Here is a 27656-nt window from a genome sequence, read left to right as displayed (position 1 = left end):
TTATTCATGTTTTCCAACGTATAGAAATACCATCTGCAACAAAACATGAACCACATACAGAAACTGACAACTCTACCTCCCCATACTAGCCCCCCGCTCAATCTAGGATAGCACCCAAATAACATTCTGCTTCCTACAAGCCCACTATACTCCTCCCCTAGCAGTGGAACAGACAACTGCCCCTCTAACTATCTCGAGCTAAAAAGTCAATCATCAGACACTTTCTCAGAACCAGCACCCCTAGTTCAGATTTTTCTTGAATGTGCCATGCCCTTGGGGTTTTAGGGCAGTGATGTTCCTTAATCTTTCACCAGATTAAAAAAAAACAAAACAAAAAAAAAAGGTAACATGCTCCTTCCCCTTGGACACCTTGCTCGATTGTGTTCTTTTTTTTTTTTTTTTTTTTTTCCCCTTAATCCCTAGATTATTGGGTGTAGCACGTCCATACTCCCATCCCATGGTTGTAGGGTATGTTAACCCTAGCTTAGTCTTTCTCTTTTCACCTGACCAAAAAGTTGCTACAATGTCCGTGTAGTTAAGAGTATGTACCTCCTAAATCCCAGGGGTGGTCGCAAGAATGATGTATAGAATCTTGGTGAGAACAGATATTTTAATTGCTGCCATCCATAATTTTTGGCTTTGTTTTCATTCTGACCACTATTTCTTGACTATAGCTTTAAGGAGACTTGTGTTGGCGTCTCTCATACCTGTCACTGTGGGCATTAGTATAAACTTTAAGTAGGTAATTGAGTCCCTGAACCATCAAAAGTGTAGTTTTAGTTAAGGAATTGAATGCCACAAGATTCCGCGTGATATGAAAGCCAGTAGATGTGTTCAAGTTGACCTTAAAGCCTGAGGCCTTCTGATGGCCTTGTTGCTCAGACATGATAGTCACAGGGATGTCCTTGGGTCACTGATTGTTAGAAGGATGTTGTTGGCAAACGTTTAATGTTAAAAAGTCTTACCTCCCAACTTAATGGCCCTAATACAGCGGTCAGTCCCATTATCCAAGATGGTAAAGGCAATGTGCAATGGCAAACTGGAGCGGTAAAATGGGGCCTCCAGGTCTGGTTCTCCTGTACGCACTCTGAACAATTACTGTTCGGTCTAATCCTGATAAGTTTCTAGGGCAAAGATAAGAAAAATGTCTCTAAAGGTCATTCCTGTCAAGTTGTCACTCACAACGTCTCAGTTCCTAGGGTCAAAGACCCTCTTGGCGTCCAGGGACAGTAACATTGTGACTCCCCCGCCACTGTCCATTAGATGCCATGCTTTTGTAATGTTGTCCCCGGTGTGTCTACTTGCTATGAAACCCTCTTGGTCCTGGACCAAGGATTGAATCACCCCTTGTAACCTCCCTGCTAATATTGATGTCGATAGTTTTGCGACCATATTAAAAAAAACACATTGGTCCAGAAGGTGCAGTCTGTAATGGAGCTTGCATGGTTTAAGAATAAGTGGAACAGTGAGGTAGCTGTCCGTATCCTGGCTAATTCATTGAACATTTTCAGTAAGATCAGGAATAGCCGTGGCACAAAAACTGCATTTGGCCACAAATCCATAAGGCTCTAGAGCCTTGGACTTCTTGAGCCTTTTAATCACTCAAGATTATTTTCGTTAAGATGACGTCTAAGCTACCTTGGTACTGATTCCTTACCTGTGGGAGAGTTCCCGCCTGAAGAAAGGCCTGCCTTTCTACATGGCCAGTAGTTTTCTTTCTGTATAAATTACTATATTTGGACCAAAAATCTGTCATCTGCCCCATGACTCCATACAATATAGTGACCCATCTGCACCACTAATTTTATTTAATAAATAAAAAAAAAAAAATCTTTTTATGCGTAGCTCTGAGTAAATTAGCCCACAGGTTATTGGCTATGTTTCCTTCTTCCAAAAATGATGTCCAGTTAGGGTAGAATATAGTTTGTCTTGTCAGTTTCACTCTTCTTGATCTTAGATTGAAGTGTGATTATCCATCCCCCACACCTATTTAGATTCTGTGGCTATGTGTTGCTTTTCAATATCAATCAGATTCCCCCACTCAAGGTGCTTCATGAGCGAGTTCATCATCTGCTTAAAGTGTACTACTTCCACAATAAACTGACCATGTACCACTACTTTCAGTGCACCAGAGGCCAGACCTGTGTGCACATCTATTTTGTTAGTGGTTAGGTAATTTTGAACGCACTGGCAAAGGTTTGCTAGTACTTCAATCATTCTTAGCATTTGTAAAGTGCACTACTCACCCATGAGGGTCTCAAGGTGGTGTGGGGGGTGCTGCTACTGCTCGAACAGCCAGATCTTGAGGTGTCTCCTGAAGGTTAGCAGGTCCTGTGTCTGTCGCAGGTGGATAGGAAGAGTGTTCCACATCTTGGCGGTGAGGTGGGAGAATGATCTGCCACTGGCGGTCATTCTATGGATGTGTGGAACGGTGGTGAGGGCAAGGTCGGCGAAGCTTGCGGGCCGGTGTGTAGAAGGTGAGTCGTCTAAGGTATTCTGGTCCGGTGTTTTGCAGTGCTTTGCGAGTATGGGTGAGGAGCTTGGAGCTTGAACATAATTCTCTTGTTGACGGGGACCCAGTGCAGGTCTCTCGAGTTGGCTGTGATGTGGCTGTGGCGGGGAATGTTCAGGATGAGGCGTGCGGAGGCATTCCGTATGCATTGCAGTCTTTTCTGGAGCTTGGCAGTGGTTCCTGCGTAGAGTGCGTTGCCGTAGTTCAGTTTCCTGCTTACGAGTGTTTGGGTGACTGTCCTTCTGGTTCTGGTGGGGATCCATCTGTAGATCTTCCGAAGCATGCAGAGGGTGTTGAAGCAGGAGGAAGAGACGGCGTTGACTTGCTGGGTCATTCATAGCGATGAGTCCAGGATAAACCCAGGTTGCATGCGTGGTCGGTGTGTGTCTGTGGGGTTCCCAGTGTGGCAGGCCACCAGGAGTCGTCCCAGGGGGAGCCAAGGATGTGGACCCCAGTCTTGTCAGAGTTCAGTTTCAGGCAGCTGTTCTTCATCCATTCGGCGATGGCCTTCATTCCTTCGTGGCGGTTGGTTTTGATGGTGGCGGGGTCCTCGGTGAGGGAGAGGATCAGCTGAGTGTCATCAGCATATGAGACTGTTGAGTTCATGTGATCACATGATGTCTGCGAGCGGTGTCATGTAAACGTTAAAGAGGGTCGGGCTGAGGGATGACCCTTTGGGTATGCCGCAGATGATCTTTATGGCTTCAGAGTGGAATGGAGGGAGGCACACACTCTGGGTTCTGCCGGTAAGGAAGGAAGTGATCCAGTCCAGCGCTCTGTCGCTGATCCCCGCATTATGTGAGCGTAGGGTGTGGTGGCAGACTGTGTTGAAGGCAGCCGAGAGGTCCAGGAGGAAGAGGGCCACGGTTTCACCGTTGTCAACTAGGGTCCTGATGTCGTCGGTGGCGACGATGAGGGCGGTTTCGGTGCTGTGGTTGCTACCTAATCCGGATTGGAACGAATCCAGAGTGTTGTTCTCCTCGGAAGCGGGTCAGTTGTCTGTTGACAATCTTCCCAATGACTTTTGCCGGGAAGGGGAGGAGTGAGATGGGCTGGAAGTTCTTGAGGTCCTTTGGGTCCGCCTTGGGTTTCTTGAGGAGGGATTTGATCTCTGCGTGTTTCCAGCTCTACAGGAAGGTGGAGGTCTTGAAGGAGCTGTTGACTATCTTCTGGAGTTGGGGTGCGATGACAGAGCTCGCTTTGTTGAAAATGTGGTGAGGGCAGGGGTCAGGTGGTGAGCCGGAGTGGATGGTGTTCATGATTTTGATGGTGTCATTGACGTGGGTCCAGGAGTGCAGGAGGTTGGTGTGGTTGGGGGGGGGTGGTGAGTCTGTGGTGTTGGTGGTTGATTTTGGGGGGGGGGGTCTGGGTATTGAAGCTGTCATTGATGTCTGCAATCTTGCAGTAGAAGAAGGTGGCTAGGGAGTCGCAGAGGTCTTGAGATGGCGGGATGTCATTGGCCTTGGAACTGGGGTTGGAGAGTTCCTTCACAATGTTGAAGAGCCCCTTATAGCTGTGTGCGTTGTTGTCGATGCGTTCTTTGAAGGAAGTTCTTTTGGCAGGTCGGATGAGTTGGTGGTGTCTTCGGATGGCGTTCTCGAGGGCTGTGTGGTTGTCTGGTGTCTGTTCTTGGTGCCACTTCTTCTCGAGTCTTCGGCATGTTGGCTTGGATTCTTGGAGGTCGGTGGTGAACTAAATTACCTTTCTGTTCGTGAGTCTGTTTGAAGGTTTCTTGATCGGGGCAAGAGTGTTGGCACAGTCGTCAATCCTTTGCCTGAGGTTGCGGACTGCTGTGTTGGTGGTGTCAATTGGTGGGTTCCGGGAGAGGGTGGTGATCAGCTGGTCTTCGGTGACCTTGTTCCAGCTGCAGCGGGGAGTCCGCTGCTGGGTGGTGGTGCGTTGTGGGTTTCTCAAAGGTGAAGTGGATGCAGTGGTGGTCAGTCCAGTGGAGTTCAGTGGTGTGGATGAAGGAGACGTGTTTGCTGGCGAAGAAGTTTTGGTCGAGTGTGTGTCCTGCGGAGTTGGTGGTTGTCGTGACTAGCTGCTTGAGTCCAAGGTTGTCGAGCAAGGTAGTGGAGTTGTTGGTGTTCTTGAGGTGGAAGTTCAGGTCCCCAAGGAGTATGTAGTCTGTGGATGCGAGGGCGTGCTTGCTGACTAACTTGCTGATGGAGTTGCTGAACTGCTGTCGGAGTCTTGGGGGGGTAGGGGAAGGGTCTATAGACGAGGGTCCCTCTGAGGGTGGTGTTTGGATCCTTGTGGATCTGGAAGTGTAGGGGTTTGGCAGCGCTGAGGGTGTCTTTGGTGCTGGTCATGGTTCTAAGGTTATTCCTGAGGACGATAGTGATGCCTCCTCCTGGTCTGTTGGTGCAGTACCTACGGGTGATCTTGTAGCTGTCTGGGATGGCTTTTGTGATGTCTGGCGCTGAAGAAGGGCTCATCCAGGTCAGGAAGGCGACGTCCGGGGAGGCTGAGTCGAGTAGGTTCCAGAGTTCGATGGCATGTTTGTGGACAGAGCGGGTGTTGAGTAGGATGCATCTGAGATGGTTGCGTCCTGCCCTGTTGGGCGGGTCGCTGACCTGGAGGCTGGTGAAGGTGCAGCTCTGGCAGGAGAGGGGTCTGCGGGTGAGTTTCGGGGAGGCCTGGTGGCAGGTGGATGAGCGGCCAGCATTGAGTGCGTGGAGGGGGATGGCGTCATAGCGGCGTCATGCGTCGCAGCGGTGGGTGGAGTGAGAACGATGGGTTCCGGCGCTGGGCGTGACGGGCGCAGATGGGCTTGCCTTAGGCGCGCCTTTGGTGCAACTGCACAGCGGTCGTCCTTAAGTAGATGGGGAGGTGGGGGAAACGGCATGAAAAAAAGGGGGCGGGCCACAGGGGCAGAAGTGGCAGGGATACAGCGCGAGAGAAGGGGGGAGGGGCAGCAGTGGTGGGGGACAGCGAGTGTGCGGAGTGAGAGGATAAAGAAACAGGGAGGAGAAAGTGAAACGCAGAAAGCGAAAGACAAAAGGGACAGAACATGGAAGGAAAAGCACACAGTGAAACAGAGGCAAAAGAGGAAAAAAGGAGGAGAGAGGCAGAGGGCAGCTTAGTATAAGAGCAGAGCTCTTCCACTAGACATCAGGGATGAGGTGCAGGCAGAAGCCTGCATGTGGTGGAGGGCCTCGAACTCTTGACAGAGGTCAGAGTTTAGAGGAATGAAGGGTTCTACTTGCCGGTGGAGCTACAAGGAGACAGAGCAGTTCACTGACTAGGTCAGTGATGTTGCTTGTCCTACTGCGCAGCGGCTGCCATTAAGTAAGGAGGCGTGAGGAGAGGACAGCTGGGAGGCGGGCGGAAAACGGCACAAGGAAAAGGGGGCCGGCTGCAGGGGCTGCAGGGGCAGCAGCGGCGGAGATACAGCGCAAGAGACTGGAGGGGGGCAGGGGCAGCAGCAGCTGGGGAGACCGAAAGTGAGAGAGAGCGGAGTGACAGGAGAAAGAAACGGGGAGGAGAGAGTGTAGGAGGCTGGCCTGGCTTGTAGTGGGTACCAAAGGTACTTACACCTTGTGCCAGATCCAGTTATCCCTTATTAGTAGAATAGAGGTGTTAGCAGCTTAGGCTGATAGAAGGTAGCTATGGCAAAGCAGCTTAGGCTGAACTAGGAGACATGCAAAGCTCCTACTATACCACTTATATCATATGCACAATATCATAGGAAAACACAATACACAGTTACTAAAAATAAAGGTACTTTATTTTTATGACAATATGCCACAAGTATCTCAGTGAGTACCCTCAGTAAGAAGGTAAGTACTATACACAAGTTATATGTACACAAATAGGTAAATAAGAGTCAGAAAAGTAATACAAACAGTGTAGAATTACAATAGGTTGCAATAGGCAAGCATAGGTCTAGGGGCAACACAAACCATATACTCCAAAAGTGGAATGTGAACCACGAATGGACCCCAGACCTATGGGAGCTTGTAGAGGGTCGCTGGGACTGTAAGAAAACAGTCAGGGTGTCCAAGATACCCCCACCCCAAGACCCTGAAAAGTAGGAGTAAAGTACACCTACTACCCCAAAAGAGCACAATAGTTGTGATAGGGGGATTCTGCAAGAAGAACAAACACCAGCAGTGCACTGACAACGGATTCCTGGACCCGAGGACCTGCAAAGCATGGGGACCAAGTCCAATAGTCGCAACAGTGTCCAGGGGGGGCAGGAGCCCAGGAAACCCCGGATGAAGGTGCAACGAAGAGGACTAGGAACTTCTTCTTTGGATGGAAGATGTCACACATCGCGATGAAGGTTGCAGAAGTGTTCCCACGCAGAAATACTGCAAACAAGCTGTGCTAGCTGCAAGGGTCGCGGTAGAGGTTTTTGGGTGCTGCTGAGGACCAGGATGTCGCCCCTTGGAGGAGGAGACAGAGGGGGCGCTCAGCATCTCAGAGCGCCCTCACAGAAGCATGCAGCACCCGCAGAAGTACCTGAACAGGCACTTGGAACGTTTGTGAACCGGAGTCCACGCAGAGTTACAAAAGAGGGTCTCACGACGTCGGAGGCCAACTCAGCGGGTTGAGCACTGCAGGCCGGAGTGCTGGGGACCCAGGCTAGGCTGTGCACGAAGGAAATCCTGGAAGAATGCACAGAAGCCGGAGCAGCTGCAAATCACGCAGTACACCGGTTTGCAGTCTAGTGTGGGGAGGCAAGGACTTACCTCCACCAAACCTGGACTGAAGGGCCACTGGACTGTGGGAGTCACTTGGGTAGAGTTCCTGTGTTCCAGGGACCATGCTCATCAGGATGAGAGGGGACCCAGAGGACCGGTGATGCAGTCTTTTGGTGCCTGCGTTAGCAGGGGGAAGATTCTGTTGACCCACTGGAGATTTCTTCTGGACTTCTGGTGCAGGGTGAAGGCAGGCGACCCCCAGAGCATGCACCACCAGGAAACAGTTGAAAAAGCCGGCAGGATGAGGGGCTACATTGTTGCTGGTAGTCACCTTGCTACTTTGTTGCGGTTTTGCAGGCGTCCTGGAGCAGTCAGTGATCGATCCTTGGTAGAAGTCGAAGAGGGATGCAGAGGAACTCTGGTGAGCTCTTGCATTCTTTATCTGAAGAATTCCCCAAAGCAGAGACCCTAAAAAGCCAGAAAAGGAGGTTTGGCTACCAAGAAAGGAGGATTGGCTACCAAGGAAGGTAAGAGCCTATCAGAGGGGGTCTCTGACATCACCTGCTGGCACTGGCCACTCAGAGCAGTCCAGTGTGCCCCCAACACCTCGGTTTCCAAGATGTTTGAGTTCTGGGACACACTGGAGGCACTCTGGGCACCTCCCCTGTCAGGGGAGTGTCCACTCCCCTTTCCTTTGTCCAGTTTCGCACTAGAGCAGGGCTGGGGGATCCCTGAACCGGTGTAGACTGGCTTATGCAGAGATGGGCACCATCTGTGCCCATCAAAGCATTTCCAGAGGCTGGGGGAGGCTACTCCTCCCCAGCCCTTCACACCTATTTCCAAAGGGAGAGGGTGTAACACCCTCTCTCAGAGGAAATCCTTTGTTCTGCCTTCCTGGGCCAGGGCTGCCTGGACCCCAGGAGGGCAGAATCCTGTCTGAGGGGTTGGCAGCAGCACCAGCTGCAGTGGAAACCCCGGAAAGGCAGTTTGGCAGTATCCGGGTTTCTGTGCTAGAGACCCGGGGGATCATGGAATTGTCCCCCCCCCAATACCAGAATGGTATTGGGGGGGACAATTCCATGATCTTAGACATGTTACATGGCCATGTTCGGAGTTACCATTGTGACGCTATACATAGTTAGTGACCTATGTATAGTGCACGTGTGTAATGGTGTCCCCGCACTCACAAAGTCCGGGGAAATTGCCCTGAGCGATGTGGGGGCACCTTGGCTAGTGACAGAGGTCAGTGTTCAGAGGAACGTAGGGCTCCTCTTGCCGGTGGAGCTACGAGGAGGCAGAGCCGTTCACTGACTAGGTCAGTGATGTTGCTTGTCCTACTGCGCAGCGGCTGCCATTAAGTAGGGGGGGGGGAGGAGAGGACAGCTAGGAAGGTGGGGGTGGAAAACGGCGTGAAATAAAGCTGGCGGGCAGCGGGATGCAGCGTATGTGCGAGAGAGGGGTGGCGGGGCGGCAGCGGCGGCATCGAGAAAGAGAGAGAGCGGAGTGAGAGGAGAAAGAAATGAGAGAGTGAAAGGCAGAAAGTGAAAGACAAAAGGGACAGAACATGGCAGGAAAAGCACAGAGTGAAACTGAGGCAAAAAAGGAGACGAGAGGCAGAGGGGAGCCTAGTAGAAGAGCATAGCTCTCCCACTAGACACCCGATGAGACTGGGGGTGGAGGATGTCCTTGAACTCTTGACAGAGGTCAGAGTTCAGAGGAAGGAAGGGCTCGACTTGCTGGTGGAGCTACGAGGAGGCAGAGCTGCTCATTGACAGGGTCTCTGAAAAGGTTCTTGTGAGACCAATGAACCGTCTTTTTTTTTTTTTTTTTTTTTTTTTTTTCTTCCAGCGGGTTGTGGGCCAGTTCAGTATGCAACCTATAGGCCATTGGCAGAAATTGTCAGGGAACCTGCTGAACTGCTTTATGATTGACAATGGACTTCTGTCGGCCACTATGACTCCTAGGGTAGTAAGAGTGACCTTTCAAAGGCCTCTCTTGTAGGTAGTTTGGGAGTTGAAGACTCGGAACGCAATAGACACATTAATTTACTGTCAAGCCTAGTCACTGCTGTCTTATTACTTAAAGTACTTTAAAACAGCAAAACAAAATTCTACATAGTAATGGGATTTCAGTTGCAGGTCACAACTATGGGGTCCTAGCCAGCTCTATAATGCTCACACTCAGTACAGGGATCTACTAGCAACAAAAAGATCGTAGGAATAAATGAGGCATGGGAGTGAGTTGACAACTAGGCTTGGGTGAGCAGTGATTCTGCTCTGTAACATGTAGGTCGGTTTGTGTATCTTGAGCAAAAAGAGTTCATACTAGCAGTCCATCTCCTAACACGCAGAATTATTTTTTGGAGTCAGAAGACAGTATCTCAATTCAAGCCTTGTGTTACCGGCTCACTAAAATGTTTTTTGGCACAGAGATAGATGTTCCTCTTTGGTCGCATAGTGGGCACCTCAGTCAGTGGGCGTGAGCTCACGGGAAGCTGCTCTGCCCCTTCGATCTTGCCACTGGGGAAGAAGAGCACACAAGCCTCTACACTGGTTACACGTTGTCAGCAGTTACAGCATCTGTGCTGGTGGGTGGAGGCGGAGGGGTCCTTCAGCTGGATTAGAGGTGGTGAACAAAGGAACCTAAAATTGTGTGCTGGTAATCTTCATTTTGCATCCCTTTTTCCTCAAAATAAAAACAAAGGGACATTGAAGACATATAAATCAAAATGGTGCAGTGTAGTGTAATTTAGGTAGTGGGGATTGAATAAGATCTGTGAAGACGGGTAATGGAGATTGAGCTCACGTCAGAACCCATTCAATACTTTACTTTTTTATACTTCTCATTTTCTGAACCATCTTGACCCCTCTAACAAGAATGAGGTAGTACCGGCGAAAGCAGTATGCTTTGTTTTTGCATTCTACATTACAATCAGCAGGCTTTAAAAATGATGACCATGCTTTCTGGGTGTGGACTGACCCTAAAATCCTTCCTTTCTCTGGGACTGACTGACTGACTGACTCGCTCAGGCCAACCCACTAGTTTAAGTTTGAAGTCCTTTAAATATATATCAACCCCTATTTGTTGTCACAGCATGATCATTTCTTGATGCGGGTTTCCCCCCCCTACCACAGCATATCTAGGGTCATGGTATCACAGAAAATGTAGAAATTGTTAAGACTGAGTGACTCTTCATAGTGACAGCTAGAAACTGCATTTGAATCTTAGCGGGTGTGAGTTTCATCAGGAAAGTGCGGGGCAGGATGGAGGAGGATCTTTTCCCGTCATATGCATGTCTACCTTCTGAGCGAGACATATATGTGCCAAACATCATCAATTACTGGGCCATAGCAGCTCTTACTAGTGCAGCACACTCGGTATCGTATAAACCAAAGCCCATGCGTTTGGTGATGGCACGGAGTTATGGGTAAGGAAGAAGAAGGAGGAGGAGGAACAGGGTGGGAGTGGGATACAAATGAGACGCTTCCACTGAAATAAAATAAAATAACAGTGGGCCTTTTTAGCGAATCTGATAGCTAAAAATAAAAAAAAAAGTGGCCCAGATTTGCAAATGGGGGGAGTTTTGAAGTTGTAAGCACAAGCTGTGTAGGTTTTCTTCTGCAAGACGTGGAAACAGCATGCATTTGAGCTTGCTGCAGGCAATGTTTGAAGTAATATCAGGGAAAGTCAAAGGAAAAAACAGTCTATCTGACCATAAACACGGCCAACAGACAGCCGAAAAACCAGCCCCCACTGAACAGCTGTCAGACCAGCCCTTCTGGTATTTCTAGATTGCCCTATAGTATAGGCCGTATGACATTGGAAGGTAACGAGAAAACAATCAATTTTATCAAAAAAGAAGCCGAATCTTCTATGCAGAGTGCGGGCGACCCTCCGTGTTCAGTTCCCCTCCTGTGTGTGCTACGAGCCGCGGACCTGTCTCATGCCCGCTGCCCCTGTTTCCAAGGAGCCCTGCGCAGGAGGCCTGGGAGCCGAGACAATATGAGGTGCTGAAATATTAACCAGTTCTAGGCCTCGCCTCCCTGCTGCAGCCTCCGGCTTCCCGTTTCCAGGCACGTCGGTAGGGATGGCCACATAGAGCAGTCTGTGGACGCGGGAAGTCCCTGGCGGGCTTGGGTCTGGATATGAGAGAGGTACTCTCCTCGGGATGTCTGGGGACTTACACAGGCAGAACGCGCTAAGAAACGTCGTCAGCAGCATGAGAGGCGCGCGCAGCAGGTGAGTGCGGTAGCAGGACTCTGCCACCTGTGTGTGTGCGCAACCGGCGTGTCCGCCTGCATCAGGGTCGCTCCCTCCTTCAGTTTGTTTCGTGTACTTACATGCCACGCCAGCGGTGTGGATTTGTTGGTCCTAAGTGCTGTTGAACGTTATTGCAGGCCGCCTTGTAAATGAGCGAGCGCTTGTCTATACAACACAAACAGCCCCATTGGCAAGGAGCTGCCTGTACATGATACGCCGTGATGACCACGTTTTAAAGGTGTTTACGCACGGTCGGCTGGCTTTAGTGAGGTTTGGTTTCGTTTCTTGGTACTCTGTTTTGTATTGTGTAACCATTCATGTGTGTTTCGCCTGTTCCTTGCCTTGTACATCTTTTTGTCCGTTGTGTATTTAACCCCTTCCCTGCCATGCCTTTTTTTTGTGGCTATTTGGAGCTGTTCGCGCTTAGGCCCTCATAACTTCTTGTCCACATAAGGTACCTGCCTCAAATTTGCGTCCTTTTTTTCCCAACATCCTACGAATTCTAGAGGTACCAAGAGTTTGTGGGTTCCCCTGGAGGAGACCAAGAAATTAGAATAAATACAGCGAAAATATATTTGGAAAAAAAGGCTGCAGAAGAAAGCTTGTGTTTCCCACCCCCCCTGAAAACGGCATCGACAAAGAGTTTGCAGTGCTAAAGTCACCATCTTCCCAGCTCTTATGAACAGGCAGACTTGAATCAGGAAACCACATTTTTCAACACATTTTTGGCATTTTACTGGGACATACCCCATTTTTACTATTTTTTTTTTTTGTGCTTTTAGCCTCCTTCCAGTTAGTGACCGAAATGGGTGTGAAACCAATGCTGGATCCCGGAAAGCTAAACATTTCTGAAAAGTAGACAAAATTCTGAATTCACCAAGAGGTCATTTGTGTGAAAGACAAGGTTTTCCTTCAGAAAATAAGAGGTGAAAGAAAAAAAAATTGAAATTGAGGTTAACATTTTTTTTTTCCTCTGTTTTATATTTCAACTTTTACTTGTGACGTCAGATTTTCAAAAGTAATACACCGTTACGTCTGCTGGACTCCTCTGGTTGTGGGGATATATTGGGCTTGTAGGTTCATCAAGAACCCTAAATACTCGGAGCCAATAAATTAGCTGCACCATGCAATGGGTTTTCCTTGTATACAGCAATTCCTTTAGTGAAATATAGCGTGTGAAAAATAGGTATCAAGGAAACCTTTGTATTTCTAAAATGGGCACAGTATAAGGTGTTGAAAAGCAGTGGTTATTTGCACATCTCTGAATTCCGGGGTGCCCAAACTAGCATGTGAATTACAGGGCATTTCTCAAATAGACTTATATTTTGCGGGGGATTTTTGGTCTTGTGCTCAGCAGCCATATAGGGAAACCTACCAAACCCAAACATGTCTGAAAACCAGACACCCGAAGGAGTCCAGGGTGGTGTGACTTGCGTGGATACTACAGTTTTTTTTTTTAGACAGAATCTCAGCAAACCTCAAATTTGGTTAAAACAAGTCACATTTTCCCACATTTCTGTGTGGGATCACTGCACCAGGAAAAATTTACTACCACCTAATGATCCCCCTCACTCTCCGATTAAAAATGGTACCTCACTTGTGTAGGTGGGCCAAGTGCCTGTGACAGGGAAGAGCCAAAAACATGTTGAAATAGAGGGGGAACCAAAGTGGGCCCAAAAGGGCAGTTTGGAAAATAAAATTTTTAGGCTAACAAGTGGGGCAGAATTTTTATCGGTATAGATGCGACAGTGCTGGGTAGTGGGAATTATGTGGATTACTGCTGATTCCGAAAGGTTCCATCACAAAAATGTGTGATTCCCAGTAAAGTTGGAGGTTTGCAGGGCATTGTGGGTAAGAAAATGTTGTGGGGTGCATGTGAAGCACACAACCCTGGACCCACCCAGATGTATAGTTTTCAGATATGTCTAGGTCTTGTGGATTATTCTACATGGCAGCGTCCCAGAGTCCAAAAAGTGCAGGCCTCACCATTCCAAGTGGGATGATTTTGAGAGTTAGACAAGCTCTCATGGCTCAAATGTAAATCCAAAAGCCAAAATAATCAAATGTCCTCTTGCTTGCCGTGGGATAAGATGTTTTAGTGTGCGGGGGGGAGGTGAAAGACTGTTACCCTCTTCATTTGGGGTGGGGGCATAACCATGCCCATACTGGTTGTTAGCCACCACCCCACTTTTTTTTTTTTTTTTTTTTTTTTTTTTTGATTCCCTGCAATCTAGTAGGCTTCCTGGCTTTCTTCCCCTCCCCCTGGAGAGTGTATCAGGGGTAATTGCCCCAACTTTGACCCCCTTTTTTTTTTTTTCATTTATTTTTAAATGTTTTATTTTAAATCTTTCCTGGTCGAATTTCTGCCCCCCCCCCCCCTCTGGGGCAGATGGTCCTTCTGAAAATAGGCCGATCTGCCCCAGGCCAACAGTAATGTGCTTCCATGGGGAGCGACACTTACCCAAGGGGCTGCCCCCTCAAACAAACACACACACCAATCCCTGGTGCCGAAGTGGTTTCTGTCCCCCCTGGGGGCAGCTCGGCCTAATAGAAATAAGACGAAGGCCTAAAATAAATCCCCCCCCCCCCCCCCCCAAGGGAGTGACCCTTGCGTGAAATTGACAAAAAAGAAATCCCTGGTGTCTAGTGGTTTCTGCCCCCCCCCCCCCCTTCTCGTTTGGGGGCAGATTGGCCTAATAAAAAAAAGGCCACTGCCCCCAAAGGGGACAGAAAAAATGGCCTAAAAATAATTTGCCCCCCAGGGGAGCAACCCCTGTTTCTGTTTATATAAAAAAAAAAAAAAGTCAACAATTTCTGACATCTAATGTTTGTGATTTGTGCGCTGACGTCACTGGGGGTGTCGGGGGTGGAAGGGGAAGCGATTCCCCTTCCATCCCTGCCTGGAGGGGTTGGGGGGTGCTAGCCCTACATTCCCCCCCCGCCCCCATGAGCCGGGTGCCTAACGAGCTGGTCTTGCCTTAGACACACGACAACCATGGCTGAGGACGGAACCAGCTGGTACTGGGCACCCAAGGGGTTAATAGCTTATGTTGGGTTTTAACAAAATATATATTCGGAGCATAAATACTGAATATGCGTAGTGCCATAGAAGTTATAAAGTAATCTCCATTCTTTTTGGTCGAAATTTGTTTTTGACTCTACAAAAACAAATTCAACTGTGCTTCACTGCTGAGCCTGCTGCATGTGCCAAACAATTTGTCAACCGAGTGGTTAGATGTGAGGTGCTGCCAAACCCCTTTCGCCCAAAACCTGTGTCGTCACCAGTCATCCTGCCTGCACCGTGGCCTGTGGACACCGCTCGGGAGGGTCACGAAGCACCGCCCCCGCACTGCTGGCTTGGGCCTACCGATGACAGCGCTTCAGCAACAACGACAATGCTACCTGCACCGTGACCTGTGGACACTGCACGTCACACCGCCCCACTTCACACCGCAGCCCTGGTCTCACCAACGCTGCTGGATGGTGTCACTGAGCTGCTGCCTGCACCGTGACCTGTGGGAACCGCGGGTAGCATCGTCCCGCTTTGCACCACAGCCCCAACGCCATCCAGCGCCGGCACACCTGACTTCATCAGCCTGGAGTTTGATCCGCAACGCGTGTGACCTCAAGGGCCTGACGACTCCTGCACCAACTCCAGAACCAACACCACGACTTCAGCGATGCCGCTCTCCGGAGCTCACTGCGAGGATCACGATGCAAATCCAAGGTACTGTTTCTGGGTCTTCCCGACACCGTAGCTGGCCCGCAACACTGCGGCCATTACAGTATGTTGGATTTTTATTGTATTTCGTCTTGTTTTACATAGATAAATATTGGCTATTTTTCTAAAACTGGTGTGGTGTCCGTTTGTAGTGTTTTCACTTATTACTGTGTGTTATGTGCAAATGCTTTACTCATTGCTACTGAGATAAGCCTGACTGCTTGTGCCACGCTACCAAGTGGGTGAGCAGAAGTTATCGGAGCGGGTATCTCCCTTATCCTGACTAGAGTGAGGGTCCCTACTTGGACAGTGTGCAAACCGACTGCCAACTAGAGACCCGATTTCTAATAAGTAGATAGGTTTATTTACCCTGGGTGCTGCACCTCCAGCACGAAGTAAGTCGATCCCCATCCACCACCTCCACTTGAATGATCATACGTTGGCAAAACTAGTAGGTCTTGCCTATGCAAGAGCTACTGGTTTTGCCAATGTGTTCTAGCCATGGTGTACACCAGGGTGGCTGCTGTTCAGCATGGCTAAATGTTAGCAGCATAGAGGAGTTGAATGTCATGCAGTGGTTTAGAGTTGAGTATATATAGTGTGCACTGCCATTACAGACATCACATTTTCAATTGAAATTACCATTACATTTGCACATACAATTTGAATAATAAAGCTATACAGCGCACCAGCGATAATGTGTGGAATGGCATCACCTAGTGAACAGATTTGATTTGATGGTATTAAAGTATTTGTTTCCACCACACTCAGAATTGCAAACAAAAATGAGCTTCACTTGTGCTTTCCTAATTCGGATTGTCTGAAATATTTGCACAGTTCATATACAGGCATTTACGTTTTGTTGTATGCTAGAAAAATACTCTTTTTCTTTCACGGTACCTAGCAGGATGGTCAATTCATCCCTTTAATTTTGGAGTTGGAGAAAGAAGCTCCCTGGAAGACAGTCTGACATTGGACCTCTGTCCATGAACGCTCAGCAAAAGTGACAAGATAAGAACAAAATGTAAAGGGCTGTTTACAGAAAGTGAGCATTTGTGGAAGAATACAAGGAGCAGTGGAGAACAGACTGTGCTCATTAGGATGGATGAAGACATGCTTGACAGCCTAAAACAAATAAAGCCTCCAAATAGCCAGAAAATGTAAGTTACAAACCACAAAACAAATAGTAAGCAACGGGCTGAATGCATTCCCAGGGAGGCTTCCAGAATGCTCACAAGACGTTTTTTCACACCCAGACCACTGTGCTGTCTGGTAGGCTTGCACCGGTAAATGACCCAGTGTCGTCCACATTTGTTTACTCAGCCATACAGTACAGCTTTAATGGGGCCGTTCCAGCAGGGCATTTTACTAAACTTGTCTCTATTCACTGGCTTTTTAAAACTGCCTGTTAAACCTTGTAAGGTGTCTTACCCAGATCTTGAATTTCTAGAAATCCCCAGCAGCATCGGAGGTGAGCCTGCATATGTTACCTACTGCTTAAGTTCTTGAGTGTCTGTCAGAAAGAGAAATTGAGAGCTTAACTGACCGAAAATTAGGTTGGGAGGGACATCCCTTGGGAAGGGGATGGTGTGAAAGTTCTGCTTTACAGGGCGGTCACTCTAGTTTTTTTTGTTTTTAATTTAATGCGGCAAGAAAAGTCCGATTAGGCGTTTACAACGCTAATCGCTCTAACTCAATGTAATGCGAGACCCACTGCATTGCAAATGCTTGTTTTAATATCTTCTGTAGATCCTCGACCGCCCTGTAAAGCAGAAATATTCTCTTTGTTTCTGGTCATTGGGTCTGCCAAGTTTGTGTAGCTCTTTGATGCCTTGTTTTGAGACAACTTACACACACATTTCAGTTCCCTGGGCTTTGCATTGTACTTCTAGTCAATGGTTAACTCCAGTTCACACACAAGTTGTTGAGATTGATCCAAGAATGCCATCGATCACTTTCTACTTTCTCAATGAGGGCCCCAAGTTCTATGGGTGGTCCTTGCCATTGTATCGTATACACTGAAGCTTTAGCTTATTTGAGGCAAACAAGGTCAACCTGCTGGAGTCTGTCTATGTTTTTATTTATAGGGGACAGTATACAGCCTGGGTGGGTCGAGATGGATTTGGGTATGGTTTGTTCCAGTCTGTAATGGTACAGAGAGTCCAGAAATGGTGGAATGTGGATGAGTGATTAGATTTAGTTACGATAAATCAACTCATTCCATCCATTACTTTTTTTCCACTTACGTGGACTCTCGTTTACAACAGGGACGCAGCTTTCCTTACAGGAGAAGAGAGGTGCTGTAGCACACTTCCTGGCATACCAGCACTCTTTTTTTTTTTTTTTTCTCTCTTCTTCTCCCCTCCAAACTTTTTATGGTAAATGCAGTAGATATGTCGCTAGTTTTCTCAGTAATGTAGAAGTGTTTGCCATGCTTTGGTACAGCCCGTGCTGCGTATCTCTGGATTATTATACTTTGTCAACCAATAGTAATGGGTCTGTTTGTGGATGCTTAAAAATTATGCTCATTGTCGTTTTGGTTACGTACCATTCGCAGAGCATGGGTGCATCCTCGGGGGCATGTCGGCCTAGTAACTCCAACGGGGAGCTAATCCGTGTGAGGAGGGGCGCACACTGCCTGTTTGTCAGCCCCCTTCCCCCCCATGCGTAGTGGTAAATGCAGTGCCTGATGAGTCACTCTGCATTACTCATAAGTATTGAAGTGTTTGTTGTGACCACTTTCCATGCCCTGTGTTGCCCCTTCTGAGGAGGTGTTGAAGGTTGGTGGTATCCTTCTTGCTCTTACCATGGCATGGTCAGAACACTGTTCATTTTAGCTTCAGTGACGTTATGAAGCCTCTCTGGCCCCTTGCTTAGCTCTTGTTATAATATGAAGATAGGGGTCTGATCATTTTCCAGGCTTTGAATGGCTAGAAGTTGTCAACTCTAGTCCTGCCGTTACTTCTTGTTAGAACGGTTAATGGAGCTTACAGTGGTCACTTCTCTCCGCTGTAGTTGGTGGTGCCAGCGATCGCTTCTCTTAGCTCTGGTTGTGGGATGGTCGGCGCAGTCACTCAGTTGTAGTCGTTGAAGGTGGTAATGTTCCTTCTCTTAGCTGGGGTTATTGGGTGATGGCTAGCTGTGGGCCATCAGATACTCGGTAATCCACTTAGCGTGGGGTCCCCCAGCAGTGCTGCTGAACTCGGCGTGGGTTCAGCCTGCCAGAGCTGCCCATGAATTGTCTCGGTCGCACTGGTGATTGGCCGATAGGGCATGCTGACCCCGTGACTTCTCATAAGTCGTTATATTCCATTGTGCTGAGCCATCCTTTCTGTCCTTTTTATTGTGATTTTGCCCAGGCTCCACCATTCGTTTTACACACAATCTTTAACTGTCTCAACGACGGCCCTCCTGCTGCGTTGTTGCTATTTTGGGGTCGAAACTCTCGTTAAAGGTTGCATACCTGGGTGGATTTTGGCAAATTGTTTATTGTTTCATTCTCCCATCTTTGTACATACCAACCCCCCCTCCTCCGGCAGATATTTTGCGATGACCGTCTGTAGAATACCGCCCCGCCCCTAATGCTTGCTCTTTGCACGTTGTTGACAGTACAGCTTCTCAGCAGCGCCCCTGTGTTGCTGCCCCCATTCCGCCTCCCTGGCTAGTTTCCAGCTGGCTGTGCTGGCTGCGAGAAGTAGGTTACGTGTCTGCCTGCCTGGGGCTGACAGCCACACAACCGCACAAGATGGCTGCGCACAGGACCTCGCTGCGAACCCTGTTTACGTCTAATAGATCCAATTAAGGGTCAAAAGGTCTAATTCGGCCGGGGCTCGGTCGCAATCTTTTATCATGAAGAAGTTGTTAAATTCACAGCGCTACATGTTTGCCTAACTACGTTAGCAAGTGCAGGCTTAGAGCTACCGAGTCTTCCAATGCGAGCTGGTGTATTTTTTTTTTTTGTTTTTTTTTTTTTTTGTGCAGGCATGAACCACAACACTAAAAAGGGGAAAAAAAAAAACACTGCTGCCTAAAATGTTGCGGGCTTGTAGTAGAAATATATTACAAAAGCACAGTTTTATTAGATTAGAACACAGCACAGCAAAAGACGTTTATTGGCACAAGAAAATGTATTCTTGGCTTTTAATTTCTGTAACCTGCTGGTATGGGGGCTGACTTTTCCTCAAGCAGTATGGTGTGGTGGATGCACAAGGCAGCAGTAGCTCTCCAACATGTCCCTCGCATAAGGTGCATTTCAGTTAAAATATACCTATATCCAGTGCTTTAAGTGGAAAAAATAAAAGTGCAGGTTCTCATCATATTGAGCTTTGGTCGGGGACGTGACAAGGTGGTGGGGCTAGAGGCGGGGCTATGGGCGGGGCTTGGGGCGGGGCTAATGACAAACATTTAAAGACCTCAAGAATTTTCATTGGTGCATATGATTACAAATTGCTTCAATCTGTAATGTATTGTTGGTCCCCTAGCACGTAGTAAGGATACTTTTAACAATGTCTTTCAAATGTTGCATATATGAAGATTGCCTCTGCACAAATGGCACACGAATCGCATTTGAATATTGATATTATACACAGTTATCATGGGCAGCTTATAGAAAAGGAGTCCATGATTTTCTACTAACCAATGCTAGTTCACATTGCTGAATAGATAACTATCAGGTTTCCCTGTTTGTCAGAAGCATTGGTCCAATGAAAGTACAATCTGGAACTCTCAGTACTACTAAAATCGATTGCAAAAACTAAAGTTTATTAATCTAACAGGAAACAGATTAGTTAAACATCTAAACATTCACAAAGCACGATGTGCTAAAGTACTGAAACAACCAATTTGTGGGACCACATTTGGCAGCTTGGAAATTGCCAATAAATGTTTCAAAACGAACAGCAGTGATTGTTAACAAAAGACATAAAAAAAGCATCCACATAGATTCAAAGGGGGACTTTTCTTCCCCGTGGTTGCGTGAACGACAAGCTGTCTCATCAGCTGATCTCCTTCCTAGTTGCAAATGCAAAAACAACTGAAGATGGACGGAATGTAGAACAAATCAAACATTCACCCCCAGTCACAGATCTAGGTTTAATCCATCAGTTTTTTTGCTCACCATGCCATTCCAGTTTGGACCCAGCCATATGCAAATCAGTCTTGACCCTGTTCCTCATGGGAACAGTCCAGCCCAAACTGCCAGACCAGGTCCTCCCTGGACCAGAAACAAGCATCCTGGGACCGGTTTCGGGGTATCACCCCTCTTCAGCCAGGCTAGCTTGAATCTGGTGGCATAGTGAGCAAGGGACCCACGTCTGGGCATACCCTTCCCACTTGGGGCGACAAATGCAAAAACAACTGAAGATGGACGGAATGTAGAACAAATCAAACATTCACCCCAGTCACAGATCTAGGTTTAATCCATCAGTTGCAGCCATGTTTTAACATACGGTAGTGGTTCAAACCTTTGAATGGGTGGGCCAACACATTTAAAAAACAGAAGGGATGACAGACGATTTGTGCAAATAGAATTTCTCTTTGGTGTGAGCAGATCATTCATACAGCTAAAACTTCTTTCACATTCACTTGTGGACACAGCAATGGTCTCAACAGCTTTCATCAATGGAATAAAATCTAGAGGTATGTAGGCAGCTTTGACCTCCTTGTATTCTCTAAATCCCCTAATACTATCCACCACATTTACTCTCAAGATTTGACAAAGCTGCCTCACATCTTTGTCACCATATTGAATATCCATGCTGTCTTCTGGCCAGTTTTCTGGATATAACAGTTTTATGTGCTGCGTAAATAATTTCATGCTGTCTGTTTTGGGAGTGTCTGCCAATTTAGTGCTGACATGGGAAGACTTTGTGGTGGAAAAGCTTGTTAAGTATTCTGCTAAGCTCTGGTAGAATCGAGGTGCATTTATCTCTGGAAATTTGCTCTTTACATGTAGGCCTACACCCCTGAATGTAAGGCTGCTGCAGGCTTCCATGGCTTCTTCTGTGTAGGGACCAGGGGTGTTAACCATCGATTCAAAGACCCTGACTGCCCTTTTCAGCAATTTTTCAGCATCTGGAAGGGTTGTGTCATTGCGCTGAAGCTGGCGAGAAAAGTCACTCAATTCTGCGAGAGCATCCAACATGATACCAACATTCTTAAAAAATGAGCAAGAGGTCAGGATATTGTCAAGGCCAGCATATTTTGCTCTATCTCTGGCATCGCGTTGTTGGTCAACAGCAGCTTTTGAGAAATGCTGGTGTAGTGAAGAAAAGCTCTGCCATACAGCCTTTACACTCCTTTCACTGGAAGCAACCCAGCGAATGGAAAGAACCCGACCAATAACAAGAAAACGCTGCTCAATTTCCTTTGCACATTGTCTCAGTTCTCTTTGATTTTTAGGTGAGGCATGGTACAAAGAATATAATTTGTCAAAGAAGATCAGAAAGTGATTTATGCCTGTAATTTCTTTCATAACATCTCCGACAGCTAGCTCCAACCGATGGTTGCTACAGTGCCACACAAATAAGCCCGGATAGCGAATCTGCAGCTGCGCTGCAACTCCAGCCTGCTTCCCAAGCATTACCGATGCACCATCACAAGCTAAGGCAATCAAACATTCTCGAAGAAAGTCTTCATGAAAGCCGTGCTTGTGTAGGCACTCCATCACAGCAGTGGTGATATCATTAGCTGTGGTGCCATCAAGTTCAACTAAGTAAAAAAAAAAAGAAAAGTACGCACATCAGAATCACTTGCGACAGCAGCACGCAAGCAAAGGACAAGCACAGATTTTCTACTAAAAGTGGTTGATTTGTCAATTAACAAGCATATTTTACGTTTGTTTTCTAATATGTCCTTTTCAAGTTCATTTATTTATTTATTTTTTTTTTCTCATACCTGAAGCAATATGGTCTAAAATGTCAGCACATTAATTGTTACTATGAAGAACACGGCCCATATTCAATCCGTTCAGTTGCTGCACATCAACGTCCGGCGACATATCTACAAATGGCCGCCCATGTTTTCCTATTTTGTATGCTGTACGAAACACACGGCATGTTGTTTCCTGTTCTGCAGTGTTCATTAAATGTGCATGATTTTCCATGCTCTGTCTTAGGGACTCTTTTGCAACTTTTTCTGCAGTGACATGAGATGTTGAAAATGTATGCTCTCCCTAATTTTTTATTTCTGTAGAGACATCTGTTGCTTAAATTTCCATAATGAGTTACATTGCAATCTGACCATTCTTGTGCAAGTCTTAACCCTTGGGTTTTATTTGCACCCAGTGATTTTAGCGATCTACATGTTGAACAACCTAATTTTTTATTTTCAACAATTAGCCAGCTATATTCTTTGCAGAAATAATGCATTTGCTTTATATTCCAGCAGTCCGGTAAGTCCACCTCTCTGAAATCATTTGCAGCTGATGTAGTGAAAAGTAGTGTTTGACTCTCACTAGAATGATGCACAGTAGTGTCCACAGTGATATAATTATCTGCATTATGATTAGCATTACCACTTTTAGATACAACACAATCAATGTAATCCGAACACTCCAGCTCCATTTGCTTCCTTTTGGTGCCTTGAGAGGCACTATTCTTGTGCAACCACTTCTGCAAACTCATTTTTACCACGTAGACTGAATTTGGACCTGTAGCAACCTGATGCCTGACACCGACAACCTTTCCCGTTCGCAACGTCTCGTGAGGCCTGACGCAGGGAAACTGAAACAAAGAAAAACAAATGTTGCTTTGATCTGCAATCACAATACACAGATGGGGCACGGATGATGTAAAGTGACTTGTCAAGGTGAAAGCTTGTAAGAGTTGATAATGTCGAATTGAAAAATTGTACACCAAGGCGAATTCTGACATATTCCCGGAGGCAGTCCCGTCCATTAGACAAGTGAGTTAATGAGATGAGTGAGAACTTGCTCAGGATCACAAAATTCCGTCATAGAAGACTTGCTTTGAAGGATGATAGAGCTTCCCATAACCAAGCCTTGATTTGCACTGAGAGATCTATTTCACTGAAAGTGAGCGTGCTGTGCTAACCTGCACAGCAGCACTACAGTAAAGTAAACTTTAAAAGCTGCAGAGAACCATTGAAGCATATTAGCTACCAAAACCTGTGCCATCTACCACTCAAACATTTTGATTAGAGGCTAGGGAGACTGCAAATTATCTGTTATCTGTTGGGAGACACACTGCCAGACAGGGATGTATAAACAAAGGCACAGGTCATAGGAGCTTCACTGAAGAGGAACAAAGTGTACCTTTTAAGGTTTGTATGCCTTTTCAGTTGTGCACATTATAAACACTGTGCAGAATGTAGATTTACTCTTAGATAGACATGTATATACTGGCATAGTACAGCTGCATTTGAAAGAAACTTCCTAAGACATGTAGAAGTGGATTTTCCTAGCTCTTGTTAACTAGGCCTCAGATTAGGGCCAGTCACCATCTTTTTCAAAATATGTTCTTTAAGCAGCACACAGTCCAGTAATATTTGCTTATTTCCATTGACATCATTCCTACTGTTTGATGGGGGAAAAAAAACATTACAACATGCTCACAATACTGTATCTTTCTCCAGGGCTGCCTATTTGAATGCTGTTTGGGCAATGAATGCAACTATCTGAGCTCAATGGGCCCCTCAAGGCTCTGGGCTTCAGTGCAACTGCACCCGCTGTACCAATGGTGACTATGCCACTGTCCTTGCTGGCAGTGGCCATGGCTTACTCTGCTCATACAAATCTCCTGTGCATAAAGTAAGCTGCAGCCAGTTGATTTGAGAAGTACCGCAGCTTTAACAATGTTAAACAAGCATCAGAGCTGCCTGGTAGAAACCTCACTAGAGAGGCCCTTTATCACTACCCTAATAAAGCCATGGATGAAAACTTTCCCACTCAACCCTTGCCTTAACCATTCCCCACTGCCTTGCCTCATGGGAAAACTTCAGCACTGCAGGTGTTTTCACTTTTAGTTGAGCAGGAGTGCTGTTTATGCTCTTGCTGTGTGGAGTGGAGCTCACACTCTCAGGGAGACCCTGAGCACTCGGAGAAGGATGCACATACTTTACAGAGAACATACACACACTGGCCTGCGGTGTGTCTGAATTCAATGGGCGATGTGCTGCTGCAGGCCAGGTTTAATCTTTGAATTATGGGACTTAGTCTTGTTTTTTCCAATATACAGCAAGACTACAAGTCCTACAGGTCAAAGAAAAAAACTGGACTTGATTAAAACATCTCTCCTTGAACAGGAAAAGTTAGTAGCAACAATGCCAGGCCATTAAGAATTTCCCAATGCCTGTCAAGCTCAGTTTCTGAATTAGCTGTTGAAGTGCATTAAAAAAGTATGGTAACTGTGATGTTGCATGCAATGGGGGGGGTTAGTGAGCATGGAACGGGGTCAACAGCGTGGCTAAAAAGAACTAAAGTAATCAAAATTTGTTTTTGGCTTTTCACTATCAGGTAGCTACATATAAATTGGCATGCAGCTTAAATGAAAAAGAAAGAAAAACATTGTTACTCAGTGGGGAAATGCTCTATAAGTACATTACGAAACCTCGCTTAGTAAATACACAGCAGAGTCTGTGTCTAACCAGGAAGCCACAGAATTAAAGGGGCATATTTAAGAAATGTGGCACAGCACACAGTGCAGCGCCACTTTTCTTGCTCTGTTTAACCCCACCATGTGTGTGCTGTATTTAAAATACGGCGAACATGGTGCAGGGTAGGGGGCATTAGTGCATTTCTTTATGACAATACTGATGTACTCTGCAGGAGTAGCACCAACATTTTGGCGCTACTCCTGTGGAGTACATAGGGGCCCATTGCAAACAAAGCTGTGCCTCCTTTTAACGCCTGCTCTGAGCACCATTTTTCACAACACCTCCTTACGGGGGAACGCCAACCTCTGTATACATTATGCCTGGCATAGGCATAATGTAGAGCAAAAGGTTACAAAGTAAATATGGAGCAGGGATTTTGGCCTCGTTGGGCCACATTAGCGTCTAAAAAATGATGCTAATGTGGCGCAAGGAGGCGCTAAATATGCCCCTAAATCTTGGTTGCCGCAGTGTAGAATAGTGTATTGTGTGTTTTTAGCGCTCCGAAGTCACAGCCTGTGACAAAGCACTGAATATGAAAGTCAATATTTTAGCCTGCATTATACACAGTATAACTGAAAGACTGCAACAAAAAGCGCAAAACATTTTAGGATAACATTGTGCCTTTAAAATCTAGTTTAGTAATATCCAAACTGTACATTATGCATTTTTTTTTTTTTTTTTTTACATTACTGTCTCTTCAAAACCTCTAGGGCCAGTAAGCACTACATAAAGACAATTACAATTTAAAGCACGCACTTCACAGCACAATCGTTAACTCTTTGCACTACCACTCAAGTAATTCTCTCACCACAAAACTTCAATAAAGTAAAGCGATTACTGGCTCCAAGTATCCTTTACTTTTGCAGGCTACCTTTTATTTTTGCAGATTAACTTGTAGTGCACATTTGCAACTATTCTAGGCAAGCAGCCTGGCAGAAAGGATTGATCAGTTGTCTGCCAGGCCTCAGTTTTACAGCACAGAAGACTCGCTGAAATAATCTTCAGCTGACGGTTCTGTATTTACAAAAACGTGAGGAGACTTTTAAATAAACAAAAGAATTAAAAAAAATCGAAACACAACTAACTTGTGTCCCTCGATCCCACCCCCTTGTCCTCAATCCCACTACAGACAGACTTACCTGATCTGTAAGATTATTGTGTCCGCTGCCTGGAAAGAGCCCAGATGCTGCAGCAATCTGTTTCTGGATGGCACGAGGGTCCAGTTGCTGAAACTCGATGTCGCTCGATAAACGCACAGAGTCCTGTCCTGCTTGATGACTCCTGGCTGGGTCCTCAATCTGGCAGCAAACCTGCTTGCAGCTGCTCTCCTCTGCCCCTTGTCTGATGATGGCTTTTTCCGTGCTGCTGTGCCTGTGCTGGCAAAGAAGAAAGTGAAAGCCAGCGCAAATTGCGCTTTTTACAGGGCTTTCTTTTCTTCCCGCCACACAGCTACCTGGCGGGTGACGTCACACGCTGCTCTGCCGTGACTCGTCACCACCAGTGTGAAATGGCCATCATGAGAGCATGCGCCGCATTGTAGAAATGTGGTGCATTCTCAAATGATGACTATTTGTCCCTTTAAATGCGGGCCTGTTACAGTGAGTACCGGTACTCTCCTTTGTAATGGAGAAGTTCCGGTACCCTTGGGAGGAAAGAAAAAAAGTGCTGGTACTCAGTACCGGTGAGTACCGGCCCATTTAAAGCACTGCCTATATCAGAATTTTAATAAGAAAAGCTCATCTTTATTCCTACAAAATTGTCGAGTTTAGAGCCAGGTCTTGGCGTTACAATTCAAGTTTAGTATACCCTGCAGGGCTGTGAGTTGGTAGCGTTTAAAAATTAATGCAGTGTTGAACATTTGTATCGCGCTTTAAGCCACCTCAGGGCGTACTCCAGTATTGAGGCACCTCTGCGGAGGGTTGGGGGAAGGGAAGGTGGGATAGGCGGGAGTGATGGCTTAAGAGACCGGGAAAGAGGGAATCAACCGTGCAGATAGATAAGAAGGTGAAAAGCCCGTCCCTTTCCCCAAAGACAATTCTAAACATAGCTTATTGTTTTTTGGTAAAATGTTTGCATCTGCTGCTGCTTGCGGGTGGGGGCAATGCTCCTCTGCACTGGTGGAGGAGCTGCGCCTGGGCAACAGTCACTGTTGGGGCCTGGCGCACCAATTTGAAGGTGCTTCACAGTGCAAACAGGAACAGTGCACCATATGTGTAATAAGGCCCCAATTGTTGTTGCTACCCAATTTATAGTACTGAGTTTGTCACATTTGATTGATCGAAACCTTCCATCCATTATCCGAGGTAACATGTTGGTATTAGTGTGCTATCCATCTACTGAAAGTGCTTTGGCACCTTATCAGGAGTTTGAAATGGTATATAAACGCAGTAGCAAAATTACACCTACTTCAATGGTCCCACATTTCCATCTCTAGGAATGCATGTTTTATAGCCCTCTCTCCTACAGTGGGAGTCTAGTCTTTATGGACAGAGTACCCTTCTCATTTCCTTAACTATTCCCCTACCTGCGTGATACTCCTCGACAGACTGAATTCTTGTTTACTCCCCACGGAATTAATACCCCATCAAGAAGCATGAGGAAGCACCTCGTTGACATTGAACATAATCGCAGCACAAACATTTGAACCATGAATTGTCTTCTTCACAGCACGAGATGTCAATTTTTCCTGTTTTTCTGCTATACAGTATGATTGTGTTAAATGCAAGCCAATAAACATTCAAATAAAATAGTATAGGCAGTCTGCATTGCTTTAGGCATCTGATGGAAGAGCGGGGGAAACAGGAAAGTAATGGGAACAATAGCTAGAGGGGGGGCATAAGAGGCAAGGAGATATAATTCACACGGGCGAAGGATATAAGGGTTGAAATAGAGAAATCTGGGT

The 27656-nt window shown here is 46.6% G+C and overlaps 1 protein-coding gene across 6 annotated transcripts in view; it reads left to right on the top strand.

The window, feature by feature from the left end:
- KIFC3 (kinesin family member C3) overlaps positions 1-27656 on the top strand; it is a 308219-nt gene that overhangs the window by 37089 nt on the left and 243474 nt on the right. Inside the window, exon 1 of one of the 6 annotated variants that reach the window (XM_069217379.1) lies at positions 11227-11400. The exons of 4 other annotated variants lie outside the window; for them this stretch is intronic. The gene's annotated coding sequence lies outside the window, so the exon portion shown is untranslated. Of the gene's footprint in view, positions 1-11226; positions 11401-27656 lie in introns of those variants that run through there. One more of the 6 variants, XM_069217376.1, reaches the window with a different exon arrangement.

The sequence above is a fragment of the Pleurodeles waltl genome, chromosome 12, assembly GCF_031143425.1.
Source record: "Pleurodeles waltl isolate 20211129_DDA chromosome 12, aPleWal1.hap1.20221129, whole genome shotgun sequence".
Taxonomy (NCBI): Eukaryota; Metazoa; Chordata; class Amphibia; order Caudata; family Salamandridae; genus Pleurodeles; species Pleurodeles waltl.
The sequence above is the reverse complement of the archived record's forward strand: the minus strand, read 5'-3'. Positions and strand labels throughout refer to the sequence as shown.